We start from the raw sequence: 19,925 nt of genomic DNA on the forward strand, positions 1-19,925 counted from the left end.
TTTTATGAAATTCAATCAATAAAATAAATTGTAACGAGTTCAAACGAGAATAAATTGTTTATCCGATTTCACAGTTATTACGTTTTAATTGTTTATCAGTTATTGCCCTGCTTGGATAGCCAATTTCACATACTTCAATAACGGTTTTTGAACCATATTGCGATTTGCGGTCGAGGAATAAAAAAAAACTGCTGAATACGTAGGCCTATCTATAGCCCGGAGATACCCGGACATGACGAGCAACGTCAATCGATTTAATGGTGATAAATTCAAAACTTATTTTTTACATAAAACGTCTATTCAGTCCTAAGTAGAAAATAATTGTCTACATTACGTTGCTCGGCGACGACGTATAATTGCATGTGTTTCTGGATTATTACATCAAATACTTAAACCGATGATCTAATAACATAGTTTTAAAATCCAAGGTTAGTAAAGAAAGAACTAAGGCTTAATGATTTAAAATATAAATTGTTCATACAAATAAAACAAAAACAGACTCGCCTAAAAAAATATAAGTATATAAAATAATATTGATTCTTTAATTTTTAAATTTTAATAAGAATGCCTATTTTAACCTTGTATGATTATGATGCGAATTTAAGTTCCACCTAAAAAACTATACATGATATATTTTACACTATCACCATTCACCATTATGATTACTGCTGTTTCTATTGACATATTTTAGTAAAATATCGAATATAATAAATTGTCTGTCTCACAGCTATTGTATTGAATATTAAACGACTGTACCTACTCAAATAGCCAATGCCAAATACTTTACCGTTTCGAATTTCAGTGATATAAAGTTATTTATATTTTAAGATTACTGCCTTAGCGTTTTGTTTTACTAAACTTTTGTCTGTAGTCTATAATCTACCTTTTTTTTCCGAGTTGCTGACCCACATTTTCCATGTTGGAACCAGCTCTTATCTCATGATCATTTATTTAATTAAATTGCAAACAAAAATCTTTGATTTAATGGTCATAAAATCTTTTTATAATATATGTCAATGGCTACATTATACAAAATAATACAAATAAACAGAAGTTATAATTTTAATTATATACAATATACATAATGTCATAATATATGATAAATATTAACAAAATTACAAAATATTTAACATAATTTTATGAACTAATTGAATATACTCTATATTATATGATTGTAATATCCAAAATTAAAATAGAAACATATTTTTAAATGCACCATATTAAAATTCTTATTGTTCTCATTTTATCTTACTTTTATATAATCTATAATTATTATGTTTTTGTAATTATATACAATCATTTCCAGAAATGTTGAATGGATGCAAAATTGTATTGTGTTATTATTATTATTACATATTTGATTATTCTGCAAAAATGAATTGGGATTAAACATTAAAGTATATATTTATATTTTTAAAATAGAAACGTAATTTCTAATAAAATTTAAATGGCACCACAACTTGAAAGATAACAAGACATATTATTTTGACAAAAATGGTCACAAAAATAAAGATCTAAGCCTTTTTTCAATAGTGAATACGGATTTGTACGGATTTGTATTTTGCTTTATGGTTATACAATTTTGAATCTTGTCAATCATTTATTTTAGTTCTGTAGTTCTGTATATTTTAAGACATTATCCATTGTGGAAGGCATAGGTCATACAATTGTTTGTAAACAAGATTACAATAAAAATAAATTCGGCGAATTATGAAAGAAACAGAAGAATGAATATAAAAGGTAAGGTAAATATTTAGTTACACAGTTTCATCATATGATTTAGACCTCCTTAAATTAATTATTGTATTTTATTTTTGACTATAACGCGTAATATCACTAATATATCGAGTACGTGTGGCGTATACAACGATTTATTGCTAAAAAATTGTGGATACTGGGTTTATCCGTTTTTCGCGTTGGTAGGTGACAATAGTTAAGAACATTAAAATAGTAAAAAAAAAATTGTATCACTTCACTTGACATCATTATTCATTTAAAGCTTAATTATTATGCAAATTAAATACAAATAATTTGTAGAAGATCATCTATGGATATTTATTGTAACACAAATTTTAATTATCGTATATTAAAAAAAAATGTACTTTGAAATTTTTACACATTATTTATTTAATAAATATATTATGTTTGTATAAGCATAATATAATATTATGCATACGGTTATAACAACACACACATACAAACATACGTACGCATATTATTTATTATTATTACATTTTACAAGAATAACTATATCTGATATTTACTATTTTACTAAGTAGTAGTTAATTATCATCAGAGAGACAGAGAATTGAAAATTGCAAACAATTATAGAATACTTTGTTTACGTCACTGAAAGTGTCACCCGTATGTATTATCATCGTGGCGCAAATTGAGTTTTAAAGTTGGGGACTGCAAATTATTTTAAGAAGGCTATTAGAAACACTATACCACCATCATCCCGTTGTTTAAATTAATATTCTAAACAAAAACAAAACGTATTTATAATCTGTAATTATAACAATTAATATTATTATGTACCGTTTAACTCCAGTTACCGGCTTGATATGGATATGGAATAACTCCTGTTCTTATTATTGCTATTATTTATATTTTCAGAATCCTAGCGATAATTTATATACTTTATAAACAACCAACGTCGTAACACGGGCGTACACATTTTGTATGAACATTATTTATACAATTGGTTACTGGTTAGTAGTAATTATAAATGTATATTTAACTATTTAATTCAATAAAAACCATTTAAATACATTAAAAAACTTTACAAATACTTTAAAATCTCAAAAATTTAGTCTAGCGAAATGAATGAGTTGAAATGCCTTACACACTAATACACTAACACTGCTGGTTGTGTATAAAATTAAATCAATTTATTACAAAATATTTCAGCTAAATATTGGATTAACATACATAAATTTGGACATATTATGGTTTTATTACACAGAATACCATAATATATTATTATACATATATAGTTATAATTTGTTATTATTTCTGAAACGATTAGGTTGATTCCCTCCTACCATTCACCGTAATGATTTTTTTCTCTTTTTTGGCGGAGGTTGGGTATATACTTGGTATTTTTATTAAATTATTCTAGCCGTGTACACGATAAGGTGTTCGCGTGGGCCCACCGGTATAGCGAAAAAAGCTAGTGCAACTGTGCAAGACGCGTTGGCGTCTTTTGATGTCGGTCGCGATCACCACGACAACGCTGCCGGCAAGCCATCGAGGTGCCTACTGCCAACCGTGTTCGTCGGTCGTACCGTATATGTATAAAAATAATATGCGTTTAAAATATGTTGGCATAATATAATATTCTAATGAATATACCTATAATTATTGTTATTTATTATTAACGCGACGTCACTGACACGCTGTGCCTTGTGCGGTTGGCGCGGGACATATGTATATGTGTAACGACACGCAAAACTCACGGGCAGATAGGTAGGCACATTCTAATCAGTCGTCGCCGATTCGGGCGCGCGAGGCTTTTTAACGGCGTTAAGTATAAATACACACTGGCTAGGGAGGAAAAGACTTATTTCTGGTAGAGAACCCCTTCTCGTCGCCGCAGATATAATGAATCGAATATTCGGGCAGAATACATAGCAGCCGGCGGACTTGACGGGCGGGCGGGCGGAGGCCTAGCTGGTGAATAATGAATATTGTACGGATGCATACTTATGCATATGTATATATATAAACGCTGAGCGAGAGAGAGGGACAGTGAAATAGTGCATTAGAGACGTAGAGGCGAGAGACGGCGGCTACACGGAGTTGGAGATGCGGAAATTGTGCGGACGGGCCGACGCCGCTTTAAAAATAACAATAACACAAAATACGCGCACATACGTCGTATTCGGTAGGGGTCACCGGCGGCGCGACGAGGCCCACGCTCTTTGCACGGGCGCGCCGGAGAACGCACACCACGTGTACGCGGTATATTATTATTATTATTATTATGATCCGTCGCCGCCGCCGCAGAGTCGTACGAGAACGAGAGCTCTCGCCGTGCGCACACCGCGAAACGACCGCCCCGGCCGCGCTATTTTTAGAGGCCGAAGCGAAAAACAAACGCACGCGCGCGTCGAGTTCTTTGACTTTTCGCGCCTCGTGCCCACGCCCACGCCCGTCGCCGCCGCCGCTGCCGCAACCGCCGAAAAGTATTTCACGGGCGACGCCGCCGCGGCGGGCTCCTCTGACAATAATAATTATACATGCAAAGCGCGCAATACGCGCCGTCGGATACGATTTCCCTACCGATGCCACTGCCGTGACACTTGCGGACGACACTTGCACACAATGCGAACACTATATAGCTCGGTACGACGAACGTTGGTTTGTTTTTTCGATTTCCGTGTGAATATAACGAGCGAGTTGGTTGTCGCGGGGAGGGGGCGAGGAGGAGGGAAGGACAGGAACTTGCACCGAATCGTCATCGGCTGTATCGTACTATTCATACCGCGTAAACCTCATATTGTGTCTGTCTTGTCCGGCGGGTTTAGTGTCGTAGACGGCAATTTGTTTAAATAATAGTGCGGTTGGACGTACATAGGTACACGTTATAAATATTTTAAAGCTCTAACTTCCAACATATAGATTCTTTTATTGTGGTGAGGGGTAAACACCCGATTACTGAGTAGGGCCACTGCCTGCGGCGAATATACTTCAGCCCGTCAATAATTAAAATTGTCTTTCTATTGTAAAATATTACAGTGAATATATTTCCTAAATATATATATATATGACTTTGTTTAGGTTTGCAAATAATAAACCGTCCGTTGTTTACCTTTAAAATTATACCGATATTTTTTTTAATTTGTAAACTGCTATCAATACACATATATGCTTAACGTACAATTCTATGATTTAGGTATAGATCATCCACATATGCTTTGTTTATATTATGTATTTACGTCTTATATACAAATTCTTAAAAATATGTAAAATATTACGAAAAAGCGGTGAAAAAATGTTTTATTCTCCTCCGCCCCCACACCTATGAAAAAAAAAACATTTACAATTTACCTCTGCTAATACCTATTCATAGTTCATACACATAAGTCATAACACCTACCTACATATTATAAGAAACTAAAGAAATAAATAGGTACTGTTTATAATTTATTTTTAGTAAAAAAAATATATCCTACCTGAAAACTTAAAATATTATAAATTTAAAATCGATAATATACTGTATTATAACGTAATCTAATAATAAAAAAATCTTTGTATCTAAGTAGTAATAATAAATGTATCATGTATCAACAACCGTTTACCTTTCCATTGACATATTTAATCAAATTAAATAAATTCATTATTGTTATAGTGATTATTTGTTAATTATTCTTCTTTAACATCCACTTATTATTAATCATTTATTGTATTATTATATACTTAAAACGAACAGAGATAACTGATTATTATAAACTAATTGTTCAAGTATAATATTATAATTTATGTTGTTAGTTTGTTACTTGTTTCTATATACACGGTTGGACAATAATATTGTACGATTTGTACGTTTAGAAAAACTATAGTATCTCGAGAAGTTCGGCGATGTTTTTTTTGGATCACATATTCACATATGTATATGTTTTAAACTTGTAGAGGAGCCACTATTTTGAGACAACATTTAAAAATAATCTACATTCAGATTTTAGTTTGCACGGGGAACAGACCATCTATAGAATTCATCTGGATCAAAATAAAATTCCTCGTCAAAAAATGTATACACACAACACACAAGTACCTACACAGCACATACTTTAAAAATGACATCACAAATGATCTTTATATCCTAATAGCTAACGGCATAAAGCACAAATTAAAAAGAAATGTACAACTTCACAAACTTTTAAAAGTTTATCTTTTATCATCATAAAGCATTATAAGTATATGTTATTATATAATGTTTTATTTATAATCATTTTTTATCATCTGCAGATTGCATATTAAAATTGATATAGTACATTACAAAAGCGCATAGAAACAAAATAAATAAAAAAAATGACATTAATCATTCATAGTTCAATTTATACAGTGATTAGACTTTCATATATATTAATATATCATATTTGATATTTATCAAAATTGTATAATATACATCATAAACAAAATCGTCTAGGAAAACCAGTATTAGACATTGCGAAGTTCAGGTATTAAGGTTATTTATGATGGTAATTAACATTTTTAACATTATTTTTCAAGGCTATATCAGGTTGCTATTTTAACTATTTTAACTATTAGATGTTAAAATAATAGCTTCTAAAATTACGCAAGTTCTAAAGCTGTAGTAAACAGTTTGTTTTATTTAGTATAGTTTAATATCTTTTTCAATGCTGGCCAAGGATACATTTTGGTTGTTGTTTATATGCGCATTTCTTCCTTAACAATTTAAACGGATACTCTGTGTTTTGATTATATTATATACCTATATATACCTACTCATGTTCTAAATTAATTATATTTTATAATTTGTGATAAAATTAATAACCCACATTTAAATATATTTTCTTACGAGTTACCTATGCCAGAATTGTACACTAATTACGATACAGACGACACAGTATACAGGTTGAGCAATGAATAATTTTTATACTTCGTCAAAATAGTGTTAATGGCATGTAAACCTTGAACATATTAGCAATACACAATTTATCTTAAATTAGTTAATTTGTAGCTAATGTCGTAGTGTCGTTTATTTTTATGACTAATGTTTACATTATTGTATTTATATTTGCTAAAATTGAATAACGATAATAATTAATGTGTTTTTCTATGTATAGTACCCATCGTGTATAACATTGGTCATTATTATTAAGAGTATATTTTATAATCTAAAATATACTCGCAGTGGTATGCTATGTTAATATAAACTATATTATACTATAAAGTATATTCTTAGATTTTTTAATGAATACAATTTGGTCTAAGAAGGTTCTAGGCCTGAACATTAAAACTAGTTTTAATTTTCATGGTTTTAGGTTAGTTTTTAAGGGAAGGGATGAGAATTAAATTTTAAATTAAACTATTATCATAATCGGGATAATAAAAAATGTATTTAATCGGTCATTTAAATGTGTTCATTTATTAAACTTTTATTACTCTAAACGACCTAAACATAAGTGAAATCTTTATTTTCTTCGAATCGTTTAATTTGTACATATCGGCATAACCGCAGTTTCAACAACAAAATATGTTTTTAACATATTTGTACCATTATGTTTGCAATTAATGAATAACTATTTTCGAAGAATTCGTTATCAGGTCAATATTGGTTTGTTGAAGACGATTAATATTATAATATCTTATATAATAAAGGCACCAGCCACATGGACCTCCTAGGAACTGCCGGACACACATGCTGTTCAACGATATAATAATATTATGGCCCAGTAAAACTACTGAAACTGTTGCGATTTTAGATAATAAGGGTGTGCTGTCGATAACGTAATTATATTATTTTCGGGTGTGCAAGTATAGTCGACATTTATCTTCGTTGCCCATTTGTTATCATATGTATCATAATATTTTCGTTAAACAATTGCAAATTATTTTGTGTTAAGTATAGCGATTTTTCTCATGTCGCTAGTGCCCCGCGGAAACGCGCGACGACGATCGTGTAGAAAGTTGACTTTGACCAGATGCAAACATGATGTATGGTCAAATTGTCGAGCAGTATGCGACAATAATATTGTTAGGTTGTTACACGCCCCGAGTGCATTTATTATTGCCAAATAAACAGATTAGCCGTGCTTACCAAAATAACAACTCCGAGGTCGAAACGATACGTAATTAGGTATCGTTGTCCTCCATCGGTTTTCAAAAATGCATAATGCAAATGACAAATGTAGTCATGGAAATATTAAATAATCGGTTTTTACCTAGAATTCTTATGGTGATAAAAAAATGCTAAGAAGAATGACATAAAAATTCTTGAATAACATTGAAATAAATAATAATAATGAAATTATTTAAATTCATTCACTTGAACAATACAGATATTGAACTATTTTTTATATAAAAATCGACTATATATATGCATGTGCTAAAAAATACTCTGACAGAAATATCAATATTATTAAAAACTATATATTTAAACATTTCTATTCATAGATTAATCACAATTAGTAACAATTGTTTTTATAAATAGATATTAGAAATTCAATATTTAACAAAATTATACCTATATTTAAACGAAAAAATAAATTTACCTTTAACGAATTTAGTCATATGTTGTAATTCAAATTTTTTGCTATTAGTAAGTTCTTTTACTATTATTTTCTATATATAATGCAATTTTAAAAGTATTTGAACTAATTATAATTACTATTTATATTATAAACGTGGTATTTACTTTTATAATAATATATATTATGATAAATAATATTGTAATAAATAATAATATTAGTAACATTATGATCTCTATGTCTATGGTTTTCACTAAAATGTATTCAAAATACTGTAACATTAATAGTATTATAATATTATATTTTAAAATATCTTTGTAGAAATAGAGTTGAACAATAATTTATCATTTAATTCAATTTTGACATATATATTACAGTGACTTACTCAATATCGAACCAAACTCCAAAACTACCACACAATATAGCGAATTACCTGGTTTTTTTATTTTTATTATCAAGATAAAAAATATTAAATTATAAATTTATAGTAATATGCATGCAATTTAAAAATTCGCTATGATATTATTATATCCCATTTTTAATAAACTATTGTATCAAATTAACGTATATAGCTTAAAGTAAAATGTTTAAAATTGGAATACAATAATATATTATATACTATACATATGTCATATTGTATCTAGATTTTGTTAAATATTAAAATGGCATCGCCGCTGATCAAGGGTTGATCATAACATGAATTAGGTACTTAACTATTTGCATGCTTAACATATTAAAGACGATGACGATTTGGTATTTTGAATATGTTTTAATGCTTAATTACTGGTATATGATCTAGTTAAGTCACTGTTTAGAAAAATCTTACAAATGACTTCATTATAAAGGTTTTTTGTTATTGTCTTGTCCAAAAATAATGACTATTGTAAATTGCATGTATGGTGTACGTGTCGGTTAGGACCTAATCATCGTCTTTTGTTGGGTCTTGCTTATTTATAATGACCTTTAGAATTTAGAGTGGGGTGGAACCGTTTGCATTGCATAAAAGAGTCACGCGTTGTGCACGAGAAAAAATTATTTCCTTAGGTTGAAAATTATTGGTTATAAACTTATAAATTATAAATTATAACTTATAAAAAAGCTTAAACAAAAAATAAAATTCTATATTTCTAAGCTCCCCCTATATAGGTCATAGTACTTTTAAATTTTAATACACACAAACTGTATCAAAGTAGTTCATAATTGTTATATTATTATATACTTGTTTATTACCAACCTATATATACTACCATTGGTTTCTGAACGTTTTTCAACCTCCCTTATATTATATGACGGACCTACACGAACCTTTCACCCTTTCAATGTTTGCATAAATGTTGTCTTAGCGACCTCAAGTTATTTTTTTATCTTAGGTCGTGTATTTCCGCAGTCCTTATACAATATTCACAATACAACCTGTTAAAAATGCATTTTGCTAAATTTCTCATGTCGAAAATGCGATACGGATATTTATACAACAAGTCGTTGTGATCCTTTTTATGTCAATATTATGCATAAATAATATAATACCGTCGATATTCATAGCACGGTGTTCTTTATAAGAAATATATACGTTTGAATAAATTATATGAAAAAAATTGAGAAAATGAATAAGCAGTTTTATCGAGTATTTCATAATGCAATATTAGCGTATAAAAATAATATTATAGGTATTGAAATAAAAATATAATTTTAAAGTATTTTTTCGGCTATCACATGTAGTTTATATACGTAGAAATAAGATCAAACGAGCTCTGAATCGAATAGGTAGATATAAAATATTTAAAATACTTATACGTTTATGTTTATCACTATTACGTTGTAACACTACTTACACTTTTAGTGCATTTTTAATAGTGTTAAAATGTTTTTAAAATACGCTGTAGTTAGGTTTATAATCACGTATTAACAAATAAAACAATAATTATTTTTAATATATACATCGATGACTATAAAGGATACTTACACAAAATAGAAAACAAAGGGTGGCACTCGGGTGGACTACAAAATATGCTATGACGGGATGTGTTGGTCATCGCAGATAAAGAAAATATAGAACCGCCGGAGTACAAAATGTATGTTCACTTGGTTTTAACACGCAATTTAATACTTGTTTGTGTTACGACCCGTTTAACCATGCGGTACAAATCGTACCGTTGGATTGTATGTTCCACCCAAGTAAATTATACACTGCAATATTTCTTGAACAAAATAATATTGTGTCGGCCGAGGCGACGGTGCAACGGTGGTGCAGTATAATAATATGTCGTTTGTATTATATTGTGTGCAGTGTACAGATAAATGATAATACGAATGGGGGCGATTTGGACCTGTGTTGGCCGTAAGCGAATAGAAAATAATATAATAATCCTATTTCTACCCTTTGCCCCCATCGATATTGTTTTCAATTAGTAATAATTCACAAGACCAAGGGACCATATAATGAAACGCGACTCGTGTGATATACGACCCAGGAGATATCACGTCGGTCGTTTCACAACAAATTTGAGTTTTTCATAATAACTCATCCGTGTAGGAAAGATTTTAGATAAATTACGTTTACACTACAGTAATATGAAGCACACGTGGAATTTGTCCATGTATTGTAAAAATTCGTTTTTATAACATAAATAGTTACAAAAATCGCATTGATATATACCTAATAATTTGTTGATATTGCACTACATATTTTGTTTTCGTCAATATGCTCTATGTATTCGTAATTTCGTTAATATATAATTTAATACTTAGCCACTTTAACCATGCTGTCCTAACTATTTATTAGCGTAACCATACTGGATTTGTATTCGATATAGAGAACAACATATTATTGTGAATAATCTTTATACGATTTCTTTGATTATCACGCCGAAAAATATAGTTTGTCGGCATTTATATAATATATATATATATATATTATTATATTATACTATACCACAATATATACTAACTGTAAAGCCTGCAGTTAATAACAATTATTTATTTGTTGTACACGTATACATTGTCGTCAATTAATCTCTACACGACATACCGAATTTAAATGCCAATATTATTTTATTTGTTTGTATATGTATATTGTTCGGGTGAAAGTTTTAACCTCTGTCGGAACACATCAAAAGGTCTACCTTCCTTTGGCGGAAGTATTTTGAGATCTGAAATACCGAATAAAAAGGCAGTTTTTTTTTTTGCTTAGATCTTAGAATAAGTAATAAAATTCAGACTTAAAAGGGTCTTGCGTTAGGTATAGTAATGATGTTGTTATAATACTGAGCCGTTTATGATACGTATATATATAATATATATTATATGGACTTATGGTACCGACATGGTTTTACTCCTTATTTTGTAATATAAAATAAAACTTGTATTATATTGTATAACAACCCGAATTGATAAGTAAAGATGATTTTAGGAAAATATTATACTCCGAGTATTCGAAAATGCATTATTAATTATATAATTTAAAAATATATTTGAACAATGAAATAAGATAAAATGTATTTAGCACGTCAATGAGTAAATAAATAATAATATGTAAAAAATTAAAGTTAATATTATCATTACATTTTATATAATAATTATTAATTTATAAATAAGTGTGAGTAAATTTTAAAAATGTTTTCATAGTTTATTTTGTGTTGATAATAAATTAATAAATATTAATAGGCGTATCAGTTATAAAATGTATTAAGTATTTATCATTTTGCAAAAAATATACAAATCAAATGTAAAATTATTCTGAATACATTATTTATACGAGTAATGTTATAAAATATAGTACCTATAAAATACATTACACCTTTTTCATTATAATTTTTTATTATATTCAGTATTAATTTTAATGCTTAAATTCACGTTTTTTGTTCAGGAAAATATTAATTGTTAAAATCAGTTTTTAAAATTTGCTATTAATAATTTAGAATGGTCTATATATAATAGACTTCAACTCATATTGCATTTCTAAAATAATGGCATATTTAACGTGCAATAGTTATTATCTTCCTATATAATGTTGTTTATTTTAGTAATAATGTTATATTTATATATAGGCGATACATAAGAAAAAACGTTAATATGTAATATGTTAATAATGTTTAAAAATAAAAAATTACTAAAGAAACAATATTTTAAAATTATCCATAAGTGTGATAAGAAGATTTGGATTAATTATGTATTATAATATTATTTTATATATATTATGTATAGCTTTGGCATAATTACGTTTTAATTACTGATTTTAATTATTTTTACATTATTTTACTGTTTATTATAATATTATTTTATTTTTCCCATTTAAGAAATGTTAATTATATTATTTTAACTATTCTTAATAATTATTGTTTATTTGAGTTGTGTAAAAATTAAGAAATATATACATTTTAACTATCGCGGTAATTATTCAATAATGATATCTCTTAAAAAGTTCTTAAATAAAAAACAACAAACTAATTTTGCTAATTATACCGAAATAAGCTATTTCAATATTAACTAATGAATCAATATTTAATAAAATATATTTAATTTTTTTTAACCAATATTGAACTATTCACTATAATATAGTGAAATGTGCGTGCAATGTTATTATTTATATACCATTTACCTATTCATTAACTTATTAGGTGCACGGCAGCAAGTTCTGCCATTTTTAGAATATATTAAAAACAGAAATTTGTCTTAATTTTAACCTTTAATAATTTTAACTGCTATCTGTAGACCAAAAAAATAACAATTAAAATTATAATTTTAAGATTATATTCATTATATTATGATTTTACGATATAATTCATAGTTAGGTACTATTGTAGACAGTGATGAACACAAAAAAAAAAAACGATAAGTAGTCTAAACCTTGTTACAATCAGTTAGATATTAAATATTTCATTTTTCATTAATTATAGTTTATATTTAATTTTATATATCTTGTATAATAAGGACGAATATATAGCAAAACTAAATTCATCTGAAACCTTTATAAAATTATGAAAATTAAATTTGTCACTAGGTCATTAAATATCGTTTGCAAACTATAGGTCGTTTAGTTTATTTGGAATATCGACATTTGCTCGCTCCGTATACGCTGAAAGCACGTGGCGTCTAAATAAACCGGGGTGCCCGGAAACGGGTGGGCGTGCAAACTGCTAACTGACCATTGACAATCTGTGTTGAGTTGGGCCACTCCGCCATGTTTTGCACGCATATTTGACCTTGCACAATTCTCTTGTAAACATTCCTACGTATTCCCCCCACTAGTCTGTACACAATTGAGTTTTCGCACTATCCGGAGTGGGAGGACATTGGCTGCAAAAAAATAAAGGGTTAACTAGCAGAAATTATTCACAACAGCATTCAGTCCGCCCGTGGCAACCGTTTTGCACACTACTCTTGGAGTATAAAGTTTCCGTTATTGTTTTAGTTTTTTTAGTTCGGTTCGGTGAGTGTCTACTGTTTGTACGTTTTCGGTGCTCATTTTCGTTACTTACAAAAAAATTTGTGTCATAAAAAAAATATATCCAAATAGAAAATAATGCAAATTTTTATATCTATGTGTTTTTATTTAGAAAAACATCCAATTTTTACAAAAATTTGGAGCAAAAAAAAATACCCTTGTTATTGATAATCAGTCTTATTTTATTGAATAAGATTTTTTAAAAGTATTAAAATTTAAAAATAAAAAATTAGTTTATGCATAAAGTGGTGAAATTCTATTTTTATTAAATATTTAAATTTAAAAAAAAGGTCCTAACGCAATTCCTAATAGTTTTAATTTTATTATTTTACATTATACGCCAATATATAAACTGCCTTTAATAAAATTAAAAATCGAAATTCGATCAGGAATAAATAAAAAAGTTTACTTTACATTTTAATAGTTATTAAATGTTTACATTTACTTAGTTTTAGTTCTAACTATCTAACTTATTTCAAACGCAAAGTTAATAATTGAATTAGTGATTTGAAAATGTTGTAATCACATTATGCCGGATATACCAAATATAGATAAATAGGTAGTGATTTATAAGGTATTTTTTTTTATGTTACCTTCATATTTTTTTATAAAATAAATAAACAAAATAAATTTCCAAAATATATTTTTATATTTTTAGAGAAATATAATTTTTCATTCTTTGAATATAATAGCGTATTTATATAATGTTTATTTTTTAAATTAAATTAAATTAAATAAACAAAATATTGTTTTCTAATTTTTGTCTTGTATTTTACCTAAGTGAATATTTTCATGTCGATAAATTTAACTTAAAAACAATTAATTTAGTAAAATGAATGTTCAACTGTTAATTTTTCCATATTTTATAGTGAATATTTAATTAAAAAATAAATAGTATGAATATTCATTTTTTCAAATAATGTGTACTAAATAGTAAATACCTCCTACAGTTCAAGTAATTTTTTAACATTGCAAGAATCTTGAAACTCCTATACATTACTCATTTAAGTTTGTCCAGACTGTATTATAATTTTGTTAATTTACAATTTTTACTATAAAATATGTCTTTTTGAATTTTTTAAATGGTAAATTAATTTAATTTAAAATTTAACTTTCGTTAACCAGATAGTTCACTGTCAAGATAAATAAGTAATTGTTTTGGCTCAGCATACTCATTTTTTTTTGTATTTAATTGTTAAATATATACTTTATCATTATCTTAAAGTTTAGTTCTATCTATTTTAATTAATTTTATTTTTATTCTCGTTTAATTTTTAAAATAATTTTAAGCATAGATTAACATTTAGTTATCCAAATTACCCTCAGATCGTTTATTTAATATTCATATTTATTATACAACATTGACTTTGGAATGATGTAAGCTAATAAGCGAAAGGCGAATGATAATCACACATTCACAATCTCTTTATTTTTATGACAGTACTTTAAACTTTTATAAAAAAATCAACTATGTACACTACATTTCACTAGTTATATTAATAAATAAGAGTATTTATTATATTTAAAATATATAATTTGAGCTATTTTTTCTGTTTTGAGGTATGATTTATTTTTCATAATTTATTTATTTATTATTATTGATTGGCGCAATTTTTAACATTTTTCCTTCTAATAAGTTTGCATAAAAATAAATTTATTAAAATAATACAGGTACTTAAAAAAATGCATATCGGCGAGTTTTGTGGAAAATATCTATCTATTATTATCTAAATAACTCTATATAAATGTATTTTAAATTGACTCAATACGCATGACTTGAAGTATTCAAAATTAAGATAAAACATTTTTATTGTATACATTCAGGATATGTCATATGACTCTATATTGTCATGTGAATGATTTTAAAATGAAAAGCAAAATAATTATGAAAAAATAAATAAATACTTTTTTTAATTAATACTAAAACATATTATATTTAAGTTTAAATGTATAATTTTAGAACACACCCCGCCTGAAATTTTCGTTTTCTTTATCTTCCGTGTGTTTAATCGTGTAAGGCATATTACCAAAAACATCGAGTAGAAAAATCATAAATGATTAAAACTTTAACACTTAGCTAAAAACACTAACCTAAAACACATATTATAAACATGAAAGTAAATCACATGTGTGAACGAGTTTTTAGTTTCTCACTATATTGCCAGCGTGTGACATACCAAAATAACATATCTTAGTGTGGTGCCTTCGTCTTCATATTTGTGTCAACATGATATTTGTTGTTGTATTTTTTTGTAAACCAAAAACTGAATTATTTTTACTTCACTAATTTACAATACATTTTTAACAATAATTTATTAATAATTAAAATAGTAACAACAATAATAACAATATATTATAAAATATTATAAGATGTTATTATATTTGATCATTATTGAATACGTAGTACCCACGTACCTATGATTTTTAATAAATAAAAAACAATATATATCTTTTTGAGTTTTAATTCCACCGATTTATTTTATTATACAAGGCAGGTGCGTACTTTTTATACTATTATGATTTGTACGTATTTTTGACACACCCAGAAACTGCTTGTACGTTCCAACACGTTTTTGTTTACCAATTACGATTACATTTTATGGATAATGGCTTAACACATAAGTCTATTCATCAAAAAAGATAAAAAAAAAAAAACCAATATGCGATATTCATATATTGACATTATAACATAATACACGAATATGATAGTTATTATAACCGAACACTTGGGAATTAGGATCATTTTTTCTCTATATTCTCAAATAATAGTTTTGATAAAAACGATTATTGTTGCGAATTAAAACACACAAAAGTAGTCACTCCATTCAAATTTGATTTATATTTTGTGTAACTTGTAATTGTTCATCTTCGGATCAATAGAATTTTCTAAACCAACCGCAAATATGAAATATTAGCATACTGCGTGGGAACACGCGAACATTGGGAACCAGTAACCACTATAATAGCAAACAGCAATGTACATAATATGCGTTATAGTGGCTAAAGAGATTATATAATATATAATAATGGTACTACTACAGTCTGCGGCAATGTATTGCCGATGGCAAAACATTTTCAGTGCGGGAGATTATCATCCCCGCTGCAGACACCTGACATCGCACCGCTTATATAAACGTTAAATTGTTTGTCCATGTATTATTCTAGCTTCCAGGGTTTATACAATATTTATTTTTAAACTAGAAAAAAAATAACAACACAACTATGTATATCGATTTAAGTTCAGCAATAATACGCATATAACGCATGTATGATGTATAGGCAGTGCGGTCGTAGGTATAGTTCACCCTCTTTAATAAAATACGCGTAAAACCTATTTATGCAGGTATAAAGTATAATATAATATATACTTGTGCCATTTGTTTGGCTTCAGCAACCATTGGAAAATCACCCTAATTTTTTATTTTTTTTGCTTCCTTATCGATTTATACTTTCCCCTATGTCATAGAGTGAATTGTACATTATATATAGTTGTTTTGCCATATTTACGTGGTTATTTTTCGATATATACCTAGACGCGCACCTTTCACGAAACCATTAGTTATTACGAAGCTCACGAACCCATTGCACTGCAGGGGTCGTAATGTCCCCCTCGAACACCCTATTAATGATAGATATAAAACAGTGGTTATATATATGTACATGTATATTGTTCTATGTTTCGTGCGTTGACTTTAGACGAGGGTGCGCGAAAAAATAACACAAACATAGAATTTTATAACGCACATAAAACAGTTCGTACTTTGTGGTTTTGTACCTTGCAAAGTTCGAAAACTACAAGTACCTAACTAACATTTTAAATTTTAACAAACCATCCAATAATTTTGTATTTTTTCATATATATGTATTATAAATAATGCTATTATACCAATACAAAGTGCGGAAGATGAAAAATTATTCAATAAGTTTTTTTCAATTCAAATTTATCAAGATGATAGTTGAAAGGTATAATGCTATATTATTTATCTGTAGGTAAAAAAAATATATGTTTGTATTTATAGTTTAAAAGTGATTTTTCTTTTAAAAAATATACCAAAACAACAAAACCTATATACATTGTTATATTAGATTTTAAGAATAATTGATTTAAGTTAGAGACTTAGAGTTAGAGTATAATTGAAATTAGCTAGTTAAGTCTATATCTGTCCTCGCTGTAAATTTTGAAGCGTTTGTCGACTTCAAATCTAAAATTTCACGGGTTGTCATATAATTCTATAATTATGATCACGCCCAGATTTTTCACACAAAAATAAATCTAAATTAGGTTGAATTTCGGATTATGTCACATATTATGATTTATTGTAGCTTGTAGTTAAACAGTAATAATTTCCTTCTTTTGATAAATACATTTTTTTTTTATTAGCTACTAGTATAAACTATGATAACACAAAGTAAAATCATTAGTATAGTTTATTTTTATTTGTTAATGCTTCGACATCAAAGGTTTTTGTAGCCTACAATTTAATTCTGTCTTCACTCTTTACTCTACTTATATAGGGCAGTTGATCACTACCACCGTACAATTTACACGTACTTGATCGTTTAACTTATAACTTATAAAGCTTTCTTTGCACATTATATATAATATGCTAAATATTTCTACACGCTGGTACAGTGGTGCAGCGCCGGTTTGTTATTTATTATAATATATTATCTTCAAAACGTTAAACGTATGTTACGTATATCCGTATGTATAATATTCCAGTTGCGTATTTAAAAAAAAAAACTATAAACTACACCCATTAAATTGGCATCGAAAAATAAATATTCAAACCCTTATCGCAAGAGCTATCTCTCTTTAATTTTTTTATCCATTTCCCCCACGTCTAACAAACGTGCAATTCCGACTGTACGCCATCATTAATAAGCCATGGGTTATCAACGACCGCACCACATGTTCACATAAATTAGAAAAGGAAACGAATGAAATAATAATTTCGTCCGAAACTAGTTGGCAAATTAAATTATACCTACAAACAATACATCTACGCGGGCCAGAGTGCTGGGCAATAATATTCCGTATTACTGTAGGTTAAAAACAACAAAACAACAAGACTATACAAGAGCATACACAATACAGCTAATAGATAATTGAAACATATGTATTGTAATACAAACAATTTGTATTTTTATACGATCAAGGATCAAATAATACTTAGGTATCTGAAACGATGACTTACTATGTATATACTATATATATATTCTAAACGATTATGTAATTATGAATTATCTGCGAGAAAACACACTTTAAAAACTAATGTTTCGTTTAAACGTTTCACGAAACAGTAATTAATTGAAAAGTGAATAATAGAATACGTAAAGTATGACCGTTATACGTATACGATTGACGATTGTGGATTTGTGAGTGTACGTGATGTATGAATAATAATTATTAAAATAATTATCGTCGTTAAGGTTATATAACGCGTACAGTTATATTTTAACGTAGTAAACAACACTGATTTAAACGGTCAAGCTTTTGTGGAAAACGGCAGTGTATTCAGTATTGAATGAACTTGGATAATGGATATTCAAATTATACATAGATACTTACATGTTTGATATTATGAAGGTTAATTATCAGCTAATCTCACTTATCAAATTTAACCTAACGCTTCGCGTCAATGTACGCGTCAATGTGTTCTGCAAATTATATATTCTACGACAGCAACATAATAATGTTATTACTATTATCATATTATATTTATGATTATTGAAATAAACTTTAATATACGTCTAATATGTATATTGAACTATATAGTATTGGGATTGGTGTATTATATTATATTTATATCGTACAATTATAATCGCGATATTTTTTATTTTTCATTACATATAAACGTATACCCTACCTTCTACGTTAGAATATTAGATCGTAATATATTTGTACAAAGTACCTACACGGCTACACGCATAATACATATTATATATGCTAATATACTATATAGATAATAAAAAATATATTATTTACGCAAATTTCCTGAGATTATTCTTATAAAAACATATATCTACAATACCATCGATTAAGTTGTATAAATATAATACATGTATATATATTCAATGCCAATATGGTAGGTTTAGATATACATATATTATATTACCTATCATAATTCATAAAATACGCCCATGTTCCGAGATAAACTATATCGAACTACGTATATTATTGCAACACAAATAATAATATATATGTATAGAGTTAAAAAGTTATCATTCATTAAGTAGGTATTTGGTGTTTTGTTATCACACGA

Source organism: Rhopalosiphum padi, chromosome 2 (genome assembly GCF_020882245.1).
Source record: "Rhopalosiphum padi isolate XX-2018 chromosome 2, ASM2088224v1, whole genome shotgun sequence".
NCBI lineage: Eukaryota > Metazoa > Arthropoda > Insecta > Hemiptera > Aphididae > Rhopalosiphum > Rhopalosiphum padi.